Genomic DNA, 15,518 nt, shown 5'->3' with positions numbered 1-15,518 from the left:
TTGTACTGCTCTGCGTGCACTGCCACCCTATGTATATAATTCCTTAATTGTGTGTCGGCATTGCGAGAGGGCATGCATACCGCCCAGCTATTCCATTCAGCCGTGCTAAAATTGTGGCTCAGTTCGCTCCTTTGTCACACAATGGAGCAACAGATGTTGAAGCTATGTTACCCTCACATTAAAATCCTGATGCAGCCTGAAGGAGTGTGTAGCTCATAGTTAAAAACACTTTAATGTTAGGGTAAGAGGTCCACTTCCCCGTTCTCATGGGAATATGTTGAAAGAGTGCACGAGTGCCCCACATTGACATTCTTGGAAATATAACTTTGTATCAGAAAATCATGTTATGGTTATACTAGGTGTTGATACTATGCTTTGCTCAGTACGACAAGTGTGAAGTTACTGTAATTACAATTTACTACGACAAGTGTGAAGTTACTGTAATTACAATTTACAGCAGAAGTCATCATTAGAACTAGTCCGTTGCCTGCCTCGGTAGATGTCGCCTTTGAGGCGGCGCTAATTCTACTTTTATCCATAAATAACACAGAACATACTGTGCCCCATCAAGATATCTGTGTTTCCTTCTGGCCGGCCTGCTGTCAGTAGAGGCTGGGGTGGCTCTAGCAAAAGCGTAACTGATGACCCAAATGTCACCCACAGAGACATACAGAGAGAGAGGAAAAGAAAGATTGAGAAAGAGAGAGAAATGGACAGAGAACTAGGTCAGCATATGATACATCAGGGACAGCAGGTGTTACCTCAATATGAACGGCATTATGCTAAAACCTCTCTAATATGCATGGTATGAAAGTACTTGGGTAGAAGAAATGCGTTTAATCCAAACATTAATCTTTTCAAAATTATTTTCAATATTGCAAAGGCGATTTAGATTCTTGGTATGGAAAAGTGATGCCTGATGGCGCTCACCTTATTATTTTGCATTTAAAACGGTCATGCTCCAGCAGTCGTACAAGCAACACACAACACACTGTATCCAGGCAGCGTTTGTGCAGGGATCACTTTGTGATTCAGTTGCTAGGCGACCTATGCAAGGGAAGGTTTAGATTTGGGGAAGATGATCTTCGAAGCAAAGGGCCAAATTCAAGGAAATTATTTCCTGACTTGCACATTTCAAGTGCACAAATAAGTGATGAAACAGTCATGTTTTACGAGTGCCAGCGTTCCCAAAAATGTGGGTGCAAATGCTTTTTTCACAGACAGACAATTGCCACCCACTGAATGTGCAGTCCTGGGGGTTCTTCAGTGGTTCTGCCTGGTCTCTCGTTCCCGCCTCATCCTTACTTGACCTCAGCCGAACAACCCACACTTCCTTGTTCCTCCTGTCCTTTTTTATCCTCCTCCTCCCCTTTCATTGGCTACCACTCTTAGCTGATTTCCGTGGCCAATCTCTGCTTGCTGTTCCTCAAGAGCTGAGTTACAGATATGGGAAACCGTATTGCGCACTTTAAGCCCTGCCCTCCTTTGAAACACAGGCCCACTGGTGTCTCGCTGTGGCAGGGCTGGTACATTGATTGTCAATTTCAAAGTTTCATTCCTGCATGACAAAAGAACCCTGGACTTGAGTCTATAGCGGGCAGTGCTTCGCTGCATCTCTTGCCAGTGGGTTGTAGACACCTTCACTCACCGCAAGGACTTCTGCGTAGCTCTGAAATGGAGGAGAGAAAACACTGGCCAGAATAAGGTTCTTATGGGGTCATGTAAGTGCTACTCCTCAATTGCGCATGCAGAGGGGACAGAGACTGGAGCCCTCCCCACATCCTCAATCTGCCTCTGGAAACACCCTTGCACCCATAGGTTCAGAGGGGTCCCTATCACCTTTTGGCAGGGTTACCTCCCAGACTCTGTCACATGGGGAGAGTGGGGTTACATGTTCAGAGCCCTGTCTAGATTTGGCCCAGGAGAATGATACATCACAATGGTAAAATTGCTCTGTTCAAGCAAAACTGCCACACTATATGGTGTTGGACATTTCTCTGACGTATTCAATGCTGAAGGAGGAAGAGGTCAAGGCTGGCCCGTAACGCTCCTTCCATTGGCTCTAGCATTAGAATCATTTCTGCAGCCATCCGAAAGAATGGTTCTATTAATGATATGAACCTGCCGTCTGGTTTAATGAAACTAAAGCTATATGCAGATGATATTATGCTGACATTAACACGTTCAGGAGGTTCACTGCCTGCATCGTTGGGATGTTACCACTGGAGCCAGAACAATCATGGCTGAAATCAGCCATGACAGAAATTAAAGACTTCATCTTAATTGGACTTCACCATAGAATTAGCATGTCCAAACTTTGTTCAGCATCTTCTTTGGGTAGCCGAGCAGTACTGAATGTGGAATTATACAGCCTGGACTTTTACATGTCCCCATAAGCCACCTTCTTTCCCAGAGCAAACTACAAGCCCACATGGAATGTGTTGGTGAACAATCTTTCTAAAACAATCAGATCAGTATGCCGAGGTATGGAAAATTAAACAGCACTTGTAAAAATCACGTGTTGTATATGAACATACAAGCTCTTATGAACAGACCCTTATATACATCTTGAAGCCCTTCTCTAGCTTAACATGGCTGCATGCTTCATCAGAGCAGGTAACGAGAGGCATAGATCCCATTAGAGGCAATTGCACCAAGAGTCAGATTTAGAGATTTATAGTTTCAGGCCAGTTTCTACCTTTTGGACAGACACAAATGGCAATATCTTTAACTTAAAAGAATTGCCTATTTGCTGGAAGTTCACATTTTAGGTATGTCCTAGTTTTCTCTCCATTAGCAGTTGGGGGTATTAAGATCGGGATAGCTTCAGCCTGCTACGCAACACTCATTGGGCTTCATTACGACTCAGGCGGTAAGGGGTTTACGGCGGCGTAAACAGCGCCGACCCTTACCGCCTGAGTACGAGGTCCCTTAGCGCCATGGAGGTTTTAACACCTGCTTTTAGCAGGTGTTAAAATCCATGGCGCTAAGGGACCATGGAGTTAATTACGACACCGTAATTTACGGTGGCGTAATTAACGCCTTCCCCACTCCCATTATGCCCTATGGGGCAAAATGGGAATGGGGAAGGGTAAATGGGAAAATGGGGATTTACCGCCCCGCCAAGGTTGGAATGGGGCGGTAAATCCGCCAACCACCATGGCCTAAACGTAGTTTAGGCCATGGTGGTAAAGTCACGGCCCAGGCGGTAACTTACCGCCTGGGTCGTAATGAGGCCCATAAACATCAAATACTAAGCAAGTACAGCATCAACCTTGGAAAAATAACTAGACTGTAAGAAGCAGTGTTCTCGGATTCTGTCCTAAAATGTTAGGGGTCTGGGAGAAGCACTCCATCACTGGCCCACAGTTATATACAATGCATTAGACGCTAGTTGAACTTGTAGGCATAGGGAGGTTTCATCTCATGAAATTTGTTTGAAGCCAAATCCATCTAATTTATTTAGCCACATTTGGTTGCAAATATATGTGGGTGGTGGGTAAGGGAAATCATTAAGGTGGGGGCAAGGAGGGGCAAAGGGAGGCTACGGGGGCTGGGAGGATTCTCCCCTGCATATATTTGTGGCCAAATGGCTTAAAAGAAAAATCTAATCAGATGGATTTGGATTCAACCAAATCTCCTCCATGAAATCACATGGAACCGAAATTGTACAGACCCAAAAGTTGACACATCTCATGTACTTTGGTCACGCCCACTCCTGCAGGGGTACTTGTCTGGAGTACTCTCAGGATATAAGTCACTCTCTAGTGACATTAGTAGTGGTCACAAAGCAATCCGTTGCATTGCATGACTTTTTTTATTTACTAAAGTTAACTGGACATGAGTGCTGGTGTCCGAATAGCAAAAGCAAAAGACACTCAGACATTGGAGGAAGTCCTACGTTCCAAGCTTGGATGAATGAATACAAGAAGTAGCCAACACTGCATCTTATGTACACATGATTTTCTGCTTAAGATATGCAAAATAAACATTTGTATAGATCTGGAGTCATTTTCTAGGTTGGTGACAATAGTGTAGAATTATAGAGACGTGACCCCTCCAACTTCTCATATTTGTTCCACATTCGACAACATAATAGGTTTTACAACCTCATCCCACACTTTCCCCTCCTCCTACCCTCCCTTTCCAAACACTAAGTATGCCGAATTCACACATGGTACGAGTGAAGACGGCAAGGACTCTAACCATTCAGTTGGATCCGGTTAGATTATGTTTCTTCTGTCTTTTCTCTTTCCTGTTAAGTAGCTATGTTCGAGAGCATAGCATTCTATATTCAACAAGTGTAATGTCTTGCTGATACTGGCCCACACGGTGATAATTAGATACACCTGATTCCAAATACCCATACTGCTGTAGATGAAGAGTAAGTGATAGATACACCTCAACACCACATTTCAGAACAGTCATGCATTGCTTTTTATAGGAATGAAATGAGATGTCAAATGTTATTACTTCCAAAATACTAATTTTGGCAGGTTGAGCTATTGCATGCCTGATGTCCCTACGCAGCTTTTCTCAATCTAACCCAAACCTATTCCTTGAAAGCGAGTAAGTACATTACATGACTGTTGTTGTATTCACATTTTGTTGATGTAGGAAACATCTAATAAGGATTGAATATGAAAATATCAAAACATGCCCTTGCATGCCCATATCAAAGTCAATAGCAAACGAGGAGTGGGCATTGCCCCCGGGAAGAAGGGAATGCGACTGAATATATTATATAGGCCTATTAAGGCATTCCTTGCAGCCACACATTTTTTCTTTTGGGCACTTTTATCTTTCACGTGATAGAGCAATACAGGTTATCAAAGCTTTATAGACTCAGACTTTTCCAGGCATCATGGGCCCATCAACCTTAATTAAATGTACTTGCTACACTCAGGCTTTTAGCTCCGGGCTCATAATTCCTGGCAAGGCCCTCTTTCGCGGCTGAAAAGGTTGATTACAACATTGGTATGCTGGTTAGCCATGCCCAACAATGGGGCAGCAGGAGGCCTTAACCATGGTTACAAAGCTTGATGTTTCTCTCTCAGCATTCTGCCTCAATGCTCCGTGTCTCCCTAAGCCAACAGTCCACTATGACATTGCCCACTGCATTGTCAACATTCCACTCTGGCATTGGCAAGGTTCTAAACACTTACTCCAACTGTCATATTGTGCTTCTTACCAGTTTTTGTATGATTAATCATATCCTAATGGCTATACAGCCCTGTTGGAGAGGACTGTAAGAGGTCATGCCACCACTTACCCTTTTGAGCGCATTCTGCTTCACCTCATCCCCGTAAGCGTAAAGATATCACTTCAATATCAGAAAATATTATTTCAATAGGAATGAATAGCTTGCAGTAACCTAAGGGCCTTTTTCCAGTAATGACCCTCTAATCTCTCAAGTTCACCAGACAATAAATCATTTTTTTGATTTCAATTCCACCCAGAATAATTGAACATATGTTTTTGTTTATAGACAGTTTGTAGTGGGAGAAATCAGCATGATGTTTAATCGAATCCTAGTACTGTTCAGTAATGGTCTAATCGTATACCTCCCTTTCTCCTCACAGACTTTAATAACACACTTATTTTGGATGAATACTTAAGTGTGTGAATTCTTTCAATTTCTCTTGAGGTACATTTCCAGTTTTTTAATTTTCCTCTCTCTTATTTGAGAAGCACATTATCTTTGTTTAATTGATATTAATGTCCAATGTATTCTGTTTGGGTTATTCTCCCATGACGTTTAAACTACCTAGCAGTCCTATTTTGGTTTGACCCTAGAGAACAAAAGATCACTCGTGCCGGCAGAACTCATTTAAAAACTCATACAGTGCGAGATAAATACCAGAATCCAGTCATTGGTCATTTCCCATGCACCTCCTGTGTGGCTTGTAAGTTCTCTAAGAAAATGACTTATTTTTTCACGCAAAATAAAATCTGGGAGCTTCGTACCTTTACGACTTGCAAGAGCAAGAATGTGATTTATATTATCTGCTGTCCTTGCCAGAAGCTGTATGTTGGTAAAACAACAAGGGACGTTAGTACTCGTATCAATGAGCATCGCTCAAAAATAAAAACTCGCAATCTAAATGCCCCTATGGTCATTCACTATGTAGAAATGGGGCATAAGGCAGAACAAATGGAATGGTTCTGTGTGGAAAAAGTTGCTGGTTTCAATCAAATGCAACTTCTCAAAAATCTGGCCTATAAAGAAGAACTTTGGATCTTTAATTTAAAAACACTGACACAGGGTCTAAGTACTTTAGAGCCGTGGCATTCGAGAACATGAGTTTTTCAAATTTGATCCATCACTTATAAGATTTTCGGCATGGCAATTGACCACATTGGGTGCAGTTGCATTGGCTCTTGATTTATTTATTTTTTGACCAGCTTATTTTCAGCTGATTTCATGTCCACTATGCGGCTGCTAACAGCAGCGCCTTGAATGAATTTAGAGCCGTGGCATCCGAGCACATGAGTATGCCAACCTGTTCCATCACCTGTGGGTCTTTGTTGCGGCCGATTATTCATTATTCATATTGTGAGCACTGGTCCTTGATTTATTGTCCACTCAGCCTAGCTGTCCACATGTCCATCTTGTGGCTGCAGAGAGCAGTGCTTCGAATAGTTATTTCGAATTAGTTTCTCCTTTTCTCTCCTCCCCTTGTGCCCATTTCTTTAGGGTTGCTATAGCAGCACGTCCTGAGTTATTGTCACCTGTCTCACATACACGACCCGCGAGGTTTCTTCCGCGAATTGACGTGTTTTTAGCCTGATCACGTGAGAGGTCCGGTTTCGCTTTGTAACTGCGCGCACAGCGTTGCAGCGCTGTAGTGCGGTACCGCTGGACGAACAAGCAAGTCCGGCATCCCTACCCTGGTTTGCTTCGAGTTCTTTTGGTTCCCAGCTTCAGGTAAAAATGCCACTCAGTCTGTTCAAGTCAGTATGACTTTGTTCTAAATGCCGTAGTACCTATAGTTATTTCTCACGATCGTATGATGCTTTTTCCATTGGATTTACTGTTATTGAACTGTATGTTGTGAAATTATACCTAATGCTTTCCCTAAACCCTATTAGTCATTATCAATGTTTTCTTGCCGTAATTCCTTCTTTCTTCACTTCGAGATATGACAGAAGTGTTGATTAGGCTTTCTCTCTTTATTTAGAGACGGGATACATCTAGGGGCCATTGTGATTGAATCACTGGGATGGACAAACTCTGTTCAGAAGAGTGTCATTACTTCATCTGGTACCTCTTCAATATTTGGAACATTTGGGTAAGACTAATCATGGACTATCGGGTTATTTTGCCCTCTTAGTCAGGGAAGAGCTTCCTAATATCATGATATCTCATTCCAAGCTTAACAATCCGCCACGCAGGAAAACCCTATCTGGACACTGCTAAGTTCTATGACGGCGACTCCAGTCCATTATATTAGAAGTAACGCTGTGCTTCTTACTGCTTGTGCAAAGGTTAGTTTTTAGCTCAAAATGCTTTTTCCATTCATAGTAATATGCAAGGCTAATGGCAACTGTGAGCTCTCAATCATGCCTAACATTACCACCAATAAACTGGCTGACTTCTGTAACAATGAGCCTTCAATCATGCCAACACAATGTTTGGCACTTATAATTCAGCAAACTCTGTGTGTCATGATCTATTGCCATTTTGCCCTGGGAGACCAATTTTCTGATGGCAGCACTTCCCGTCTGACACCCATGGTCCGCTCCAGATACATAGATTTGGGTTGGGAGCAGGTTTTCATCCTAATATCGTGATTGTTGTGAAATTATGTTTTTTTATATATGGATAGTTTTAAGATACGTACACCATCTTCACAGGAAACCAATGATATGCTGTTTTTCTTTCCTTTTAGAAAGTTATTCTGTCATCTCCTGATGAAGACGTAACCAAAATAATGTTAAGACGTCGAAACCGGTAGAGAAAATTAGGGATGAGGCCGCTTCTGAAGATTTTTGAGGCCCACCTCAATTGTTGACCACTTATAAGATTCTCTGTGGCCATATGTTTTGTTTGCACACATTTTTGTGTATAATAATTGATTTGTTGATGAATTGTTTGGTATACATTTGTAATAGTTTTTTATCTTGTATTTTCATCTTGTACCTATTGATGCTTGGCATAGGTGGATTAATGTATGAAGAATGAGTGTGTATGAATGGTTGGATGAGGGTATAGTATGTATTGGATGACATTTTTGTGATCTTAAAAATCTTTTTCCTTCTATGTAAAATTATTGCCTGAGTGCTGATTAAATCGTGATTTAATTCACAAAAATAATAAATGTATCTAGTATAACAAAATTCTGGATACTAGATTTTTTAAATTGTAGCCTCTGGATTTTCTTTCTGAGATCAATTGCTTCATTAATACCCTAATCTAGAGTGTGGGGTTTCCTGTGTCTTTCAGTATCATATTGACCCTAGAGAGTGTCATCATTCAGCTAGCCTACCCATGTGATGTGATTTTTACCCATTTTATGTGTCACTTTTAAACAATTAACCAGGCCAGCCATATAAAGGTTAAATAGCAGAGGCACCCGTATGCACCTCTGCTTTAGCCCAGTCTCCTTTCGTATTGGCATGCACATGTCGAAGTTTACTCTGACTTGTGTAATCGAGCAAAGAGCTGTGGGCACCTTCCAGAAGCCAACTTTAATAGCCCAGGCATGTATGCTTTCCCACAGTATATTTCTATCAACTCAATAAAAGGCCACTGTGAAGTATACAAATACTACACAAATAGGCGTCTGGCTTGGCCCAAGGCTTTATCTATTAAAAGTCTGAAAATGAATCCATTTTATGTGGTTCCCATTTCTTTCCTGGGCCTAGATCGTAATTTTGGTATGATCTCTTTCTTTATAGTAAAGGGATACAAAGATTTTACTTCAAGAAGCACAATTAAATTGTATCTTCGTGGATCTTTTTCAGGTACATTTTTATGTATGGCTATTAGAATACTTTGTGGCCAGCTGTCAGGTAATTTTCCTGATTTTATTATTTGGTTAGCTGAGATGACTAGTAATGCCCATTCTTCTGGTTGTTGTTTCTACATCACTGAAGGCAATCCATCTGGTCCAGGGGCCCTAGACGGTTTTACCACCCTCATTGTTTCTAGTAAATTCTCTTTTTCTGGGACGATATAAACCTGAGTAGTTTTCCCATGCGCATGTTTTCCTAATGGGCTCCACCTCCAGTGGTTGCCTCACTTGGATAATCTAACCTAGGTTTTTCCATCATCTGGGTTAGTTATGGTAATCTCCCATTCAGATTTAGTGTTTATTATAAAACACTATAATTCTCTTCTGCATTTCCTAAACTTTCTATCATTTGCTGGCATCATTTATCCTTTTTATATGCTTATAATGTATTGTTCAATGCTGTCATACTTTTGTTTAATTTTCTGTCATTCATGAGTGAAATGTAGCTCCTATAGAAGTACACTTTTTTCCAGATTCTGTGACTCAAAACTGAGATCCCCTTTGTTTTGGGCTATATTGCGATCAAATAGCTTGTCAGATGTCAAAACCAATGGAGCTGGAAGGAATATTCTGAAGCTGGGATTCATTAAGGCCCTTAAGTATTTTGAGAATCTCTCTTGATGATTAATTAATACAGTGCCCTTCCCTCCATGGTTCATAATATTATCCAGGAAAAGTACTTATTAATTTTATGTTTTGACTGACCATTTTCCCTTATTGCATAAAGTTCCTTTACTTGGTGTTTGTTAAAACGTGCAATCAGGTTTAATGCTGCGTGATCAGTTCAATCATTTTGTATAATGTTTATATTATCTATTTTGAAAACAGGGTTTCAGTGTTGTACCAGAGGTTTTAGTTATCCTTGTGTACGCTTCTCAGATACCTTCAGAATCATAATTAGCCCCAATCATTTAACCAAGTAGTCCATGTATGTCACCAATTATTGCAAGTCTTTTGCTTTTCAAATGCTTTAGGGCATCTGTTTCACAGATACATGTGACCATAACCACATTTGAACATAAGGGCCAGACATATGTGACAGACATGCTCAGAAACAGTCACTCCATTTATTACAAGATATATAAACACCTCCTTCTTATCCAGCAAGGTACCCACCAGTCTAAAAGAATCATGGGTTCTCCCATTGTAAAAGAAAAAAGAATCCCTAGACCCATCAGCACCCTACAACTACAGACCCATCACCACAGTTCCCTTCCTCCTAAAGATATTGGATAGAGCATCATTCCTACAAATACAAGCATACCTAGAAACCTACCACAACCTAGGCATGCGTCAGTCTGGCTTCCACCCAGGTCATGGCACATAATCAGTTCTCTTAGACCTCAAAATCCAACTCGACCCCTTAGAAGACGAAGGCAAACCTGCCCTCCTCCTCCTAGACCTATCTGCCACCTTTGATCTTGTTGACCACAACACACTTTGCAATCACTTCTCAGGATCAGCCACCTTCTCCCAACAAGCACCTGCCTAGATAGCCTCCTTCTTAGAAAACAGAACCATGAGAGTCTTCTCTGACACAGCACATGCTCCTCCCATCCCTATCCCCTGTGGTGTACCCAAGGCTCCTGTGTCTCCCCCTTTCTCTACAACATATTCACCAAACCCCTTTTTTGACCTCTTGGACTCCCTCAGCATATCCTACAACAACTGTGTCGATGAACCCCCATATCCTCCTCTTACCAACTGCCACATTTCTAGAAGACTCCATCTCCATCAACAAAATGTATGCCACCATTCAGTCATGGATGGCCTCAAACCACCCTTGCCTGAACGACGATAAAACAGAGATCCTTCTAGTCAGTTCAGCCATCATGCTTAAGAAACTCAGCTAAGACTTCTCCTCCTTCTGCATAGATGGCTTCCAAATCCCCATTTCCTCTTCTGTAAAAATGCTAGATGTCCTCCTAGATGGTACCCTCTCCCTCACCAAAAAAGTAAAAGCAATTGCATACTCATCAACCTATACAACAAAGCTAATCAATGCAGTCAGACACTTTCTATCTCCGACCAATTGCCTAACCATAGCCAGAGCTATCATTGGAGCAACTGGACTACTGCAACGTCCTTTTTGCAGGAACCTCCAATCAGAACCTACCCAAACTACATGTTATTCAAAACAATACCTTACGAGCAGCCCTGATCATCTCCGAAAGAGACCATATCTCCACCACCAGAAGAAAAGCCCATTGGCTCCCCGTCTGAGAAAGGCTAATCTTCAAAATGTTGTCGATCACGCACAAGTGCCTCTCAAACACAGCCCCTTAATACATTTCCCGGAAAATTGAACGCTTCAAATCTGCCAGACCAGGGAGAGCCACCCAGGCACAAGCACATGTTCTACAAAAAAAGTGAAAAGGGTGAGAGCAGGAGGAGCCAGCTTCCCCACAGTAGCGGACACCCAATGAAACGCCATCCCACATGACCTGAGAGCAGAATCTGCCTACCGTCCCTTTAGTAGGGCCCTAAAAACTTGGATTTTTGTATAGGGGCCGCCTGGTACCCACACTACTCCAGAACTCTGCCCGGTACTCACACTACTTTGGAACTTTAATGTGGCCTGCCCTTAAAACTGATGTGTTTGTCCCATTTGTCCTGACTCCAGAAGTATTGCTATGTGCTTGCTTTACCCCCCCTGACCCTGTCCTACTGATGTGGTCCTTTTCCCCTTATGTACTGTTTTGTGGGTTTTTGTTGTTGTCAAGATAAATGTAACCCATTGGAAACAGCGCCATGATGCCCTCGGGCTTGGGCGCTTTACAAATGCAAATAAATACATACATAAACAAATAAAATATAGCATTCAAATCCACAATCACTAGCCTTTGCGCATTTGTGCCCATTTTCCAACTACTTTTCTGATATAAGAACAAGAAAGAGCACTATCCGATTAACATTGTGATGATCTGGTAAGCCACAGATATTTCAGACTAACATTTCTTATTCCTTACCACCACCCTCCCGTCTGATAGAATGCAAAGTCACCAGACAATTAGACCATTCTGATACTCCCTTTAGTTTTCGAATTGATAGAGCTTTTTCTACCCCATTTAAAAGGCTTGTTTTGGGTCAACTTTTGGTGCCTTTATTGATTGTTCACAGACCAGCATATTCACATGCATGCCCATTATCGAGCAACCAGGTTTCTTGTTAAATAATTGTCATGCAATTATAAAAGACTTAAAGTACGAGCCCAAGTCCTCTAGGTGACATCGATAATTCCATAAAATAATGTTTAAGACATCTCCATCAGATTTAAAAATAGGGGTTACCCCGATGGAATACTAGCAAAAGCAAATATGAGATGTATGTCTAAGAATAGAAACACCCTTCTAGCACACAAAATAAACACAAATGCACCTGAATTTATTCACATTATGAAATTCTCAAGACAGAGCAATCAAATGAATTGACTATAGAAGAAGAATTGGCAAATAACAACACTTGATCCACAACTTAACAAACTTTTTCCGAACCCAGCAGTGCTGGCCTCCACGAGAGGAAGACATTTGAAAGACAGCTTGGTGAAAGCAGAAATAATAAGGATGCTGAATCAACCTTTCTTATCAAGAACAAAACAGGGAACTTTCCTGTGTCTACATTGTGATCACTGTAATAATATCCAGAAAGGAGATCATATCAGGCATCCAAATACGGCAAAAAAGACAATGCTAAGATATTATGCAACAAAAAATAAATGTGATCTATGGACTTATTCGTCCATGTGGCAAATTGTATATAGTCCAAAGATCACGCAAAACTTAGGAACGAATAACTGAACACAAATCTAATATTCGCACTAAAAATTAAATATCCCAGTAGCCAGACAATTCACAACAATGAGACATACCGTATCAAAACTGTGATTTGTAAACTTAGAAATGATCAAAACACCACACCGAGGGGCTAATCAGAACGACCTGATGTTAGAAAGAGAGATGTTCTTTATTCATAAATTAGACACATTAGATCCAAAGGGAATGACTGAGGAATCCACATTAGCACCATTGTTATGAGATTTGACATAATGATGTAAGGGCTGAGCTAAAATATTGATTTGAGAAATGTGGTGATGTTGACAGATCTGCTATGCTTTGAATATTTAGAATGCCTTTTAAATACTGGGGAGCGAATTGTTTCAATGGTTAAGAACATTATGTACCTGTGATAACTAACTGAGTAGATGTGACTTTCATATTTGATAATATCTCTGAAACAGAAAACAGGACTTTAAATGTATTTTGGAAAAATTGGAATATGTAAGTATCATTACCATTCCATTGTGATGGAACAATATGTACCTGTGATAACCAACTGAATATAAGTGATTTCCAAATTTGATGATCTCTCTGAGACAGAATATCATGACAACATATGTATTCTGAAAATTGGAATAAATAAATATAATCACCATAACCATTGTTTGTTTGTTTGTTTGTTTGTTTGTTTGTTTGTTTTATTTGCTTATATAGTGCACCAAGCCCGGAGGTATCTGGACGCTTTTTCTTAAGGTACATGGTTACAGGATAGAATACAATGCAATACAAAATACAGTGAATTATACAATGGTGAGTAGAAGATATTGACATTTACAAGTGTATACATATTCTTGAAATTTACAAAATGTACAGAAAAAACAGGTTCATAATTAGGGCTTAGGTAAATATGCAACTGGCCGTAGATGACCAGAGAGTATATCCTACTAGGGCAATAGGCATGGTCGAGAGGGTTGCTGAGGTCTAGGAGTCAGAATATCGCAGAATGGTTATTTAGTTTGCTTGCGAGAATAACCAACATTCGATTTTATACCGAAATGAGAGGAACACCAGGTCTATTCTTAGTGCAGGTGGGAGTTTGTTCCAAGTCTTAGCTACTAACACCGGGAAGCTGGAGCATCCTGCTTTGTTCAATTTGAAGGTTGGAATGTTTAGACAATGGGAGTTTGATGATCTAGTAGGCCTAGAGGACTCTTTCGTAGAGAATTTGTTCATCAGGTACCTAGGCACTGTGTTATTGAGGCACTTGTGGGTGATCATGAGCGTTCTGAAGGTGATCCTGTTTGGATCGGGAGCCAGTTAGTGTTTTGTCTGATTTGTGTAATGTGATTAGAGCGAGGGATTTTGAGGGCAGCTCTGAGGGCATTATTTTGCAGTACTTGTAACTTGTGCAGGGTCCTTTGACTGGTGCCCAGGTAGAGAGTATTACAATAGTCCAGTTTGGACATTATAAGGGCTCTAGCAAGGGTAAGACAGCTGTTAGTGTTCAGGAATGGTCGACAAGCATTTATCAGTTTTGATGTGTAAGCCGTTGATGAGGTGGTGGCATTGATTTGTTGCAGGTTTAAGGCTGAATCAAGATAGAGACCTAGGGTCTTTTCTACCTTGCCAACTTTGATAAGGTTGCCATCAATATTGAATGAGGAAAATTTAGGGCCTGGTTTGCTAAGTCTTAATTTAGAGCCAATGAGGAGGATCTCGGTTTTATCGTCGTTGAGACAAAGGCCATGATTGGCCATCCATCCCTGTATTTTGCTGTAATTTTCATTTAATAATGTGGTGTCGGATTGGTAGTTACCAGATAGAGGTATTAGTATTTGCGCATCGTCTGCGTAATTCATGTAGGATACGCCTAAATCATCTAGATGGTCAAACAGTAACTTTTACACAGGATCCTTGAGGAACTCCAAATGTGATGGGGGGAGGATTGGCTGACGCGATGGGGGAGAAGACCCTCATGGATCTGTCCGCTAGGAAGGAGTTGATCCAAGCTGCGGCTTGGCTAGAGAATGATGCAGCTGTAGTTAAATGGTTAGTGAGGATGCTATGGTTGACTAAATCGAACGCTGCCGATAAGTTCAGTAGAAGGAGTAGCGCAGGCTTACAATTATCCCTTGACTCATCCATTTGGATTTTCACATCAACAAGGGCTGTTTCAATCCCATGTCTTGGTCTGAAACCTGATTGTCTGCAGCGTAGGATGTTGTTTAATTCGAGGTGGTTTTTAATCTGGATATATGGGGAAAAGGCACAGTTGTGATTGGTCTGAAATTGGCTGGAATATTAGGGTCCAGGTTTGGCTTTTTGATGAGCGGCATGACCCAAGCATCTTTAAGATTTTTCGGGACAGTACAGGAGGCAAAGGAGGCATTTATTAAAGAGGTGATAAAAGGGGCAAATTCGTTGGCAACTTCTTTTATGTTAGAAGCTGGGCATATGTCGCCTTGACACCTGGACGGTTTAAGGCTTCTGATAATGGATTACACCTCAAGTGTGGTTAGTGACAGGAGTGAGTTTAAAGTTAGGAGTATTAGGAGAGGCGGATTGGGAACTCAGGTTGGATTGACACGAGTTTGGGATGCTTGTTTTAGCTTTAGTCGACAGGCTAGCTCTTTTCGCTTCAATTTTGGTTTGGAGTAGTGTGATTTTATTAAGTAGAGCTTTTTGGATGTTGGTACACCAAAAGGGCATCTTTCTTGCATGAGTC

The sequence above is a fragment of the Ambystoma mexicanum genome, chromosome 6p (assembly GCF_040938575.1).
Source record: "Ambystoma mexicanum isolate Mex_15411 chromosome 6p, UKY_AmexF1_1, whole genome shotgun sequence".
NCBI classification, from domain to species: domain Eukaryota; kingdom Metazoa; phylum Chordata; class Amphibia; order Caudata; family Ambystomatidae; genus Ambystoma; species Ambystoma mexicanum.
This window is presented reverse-complemented; position numbering follows the sequence as displayed.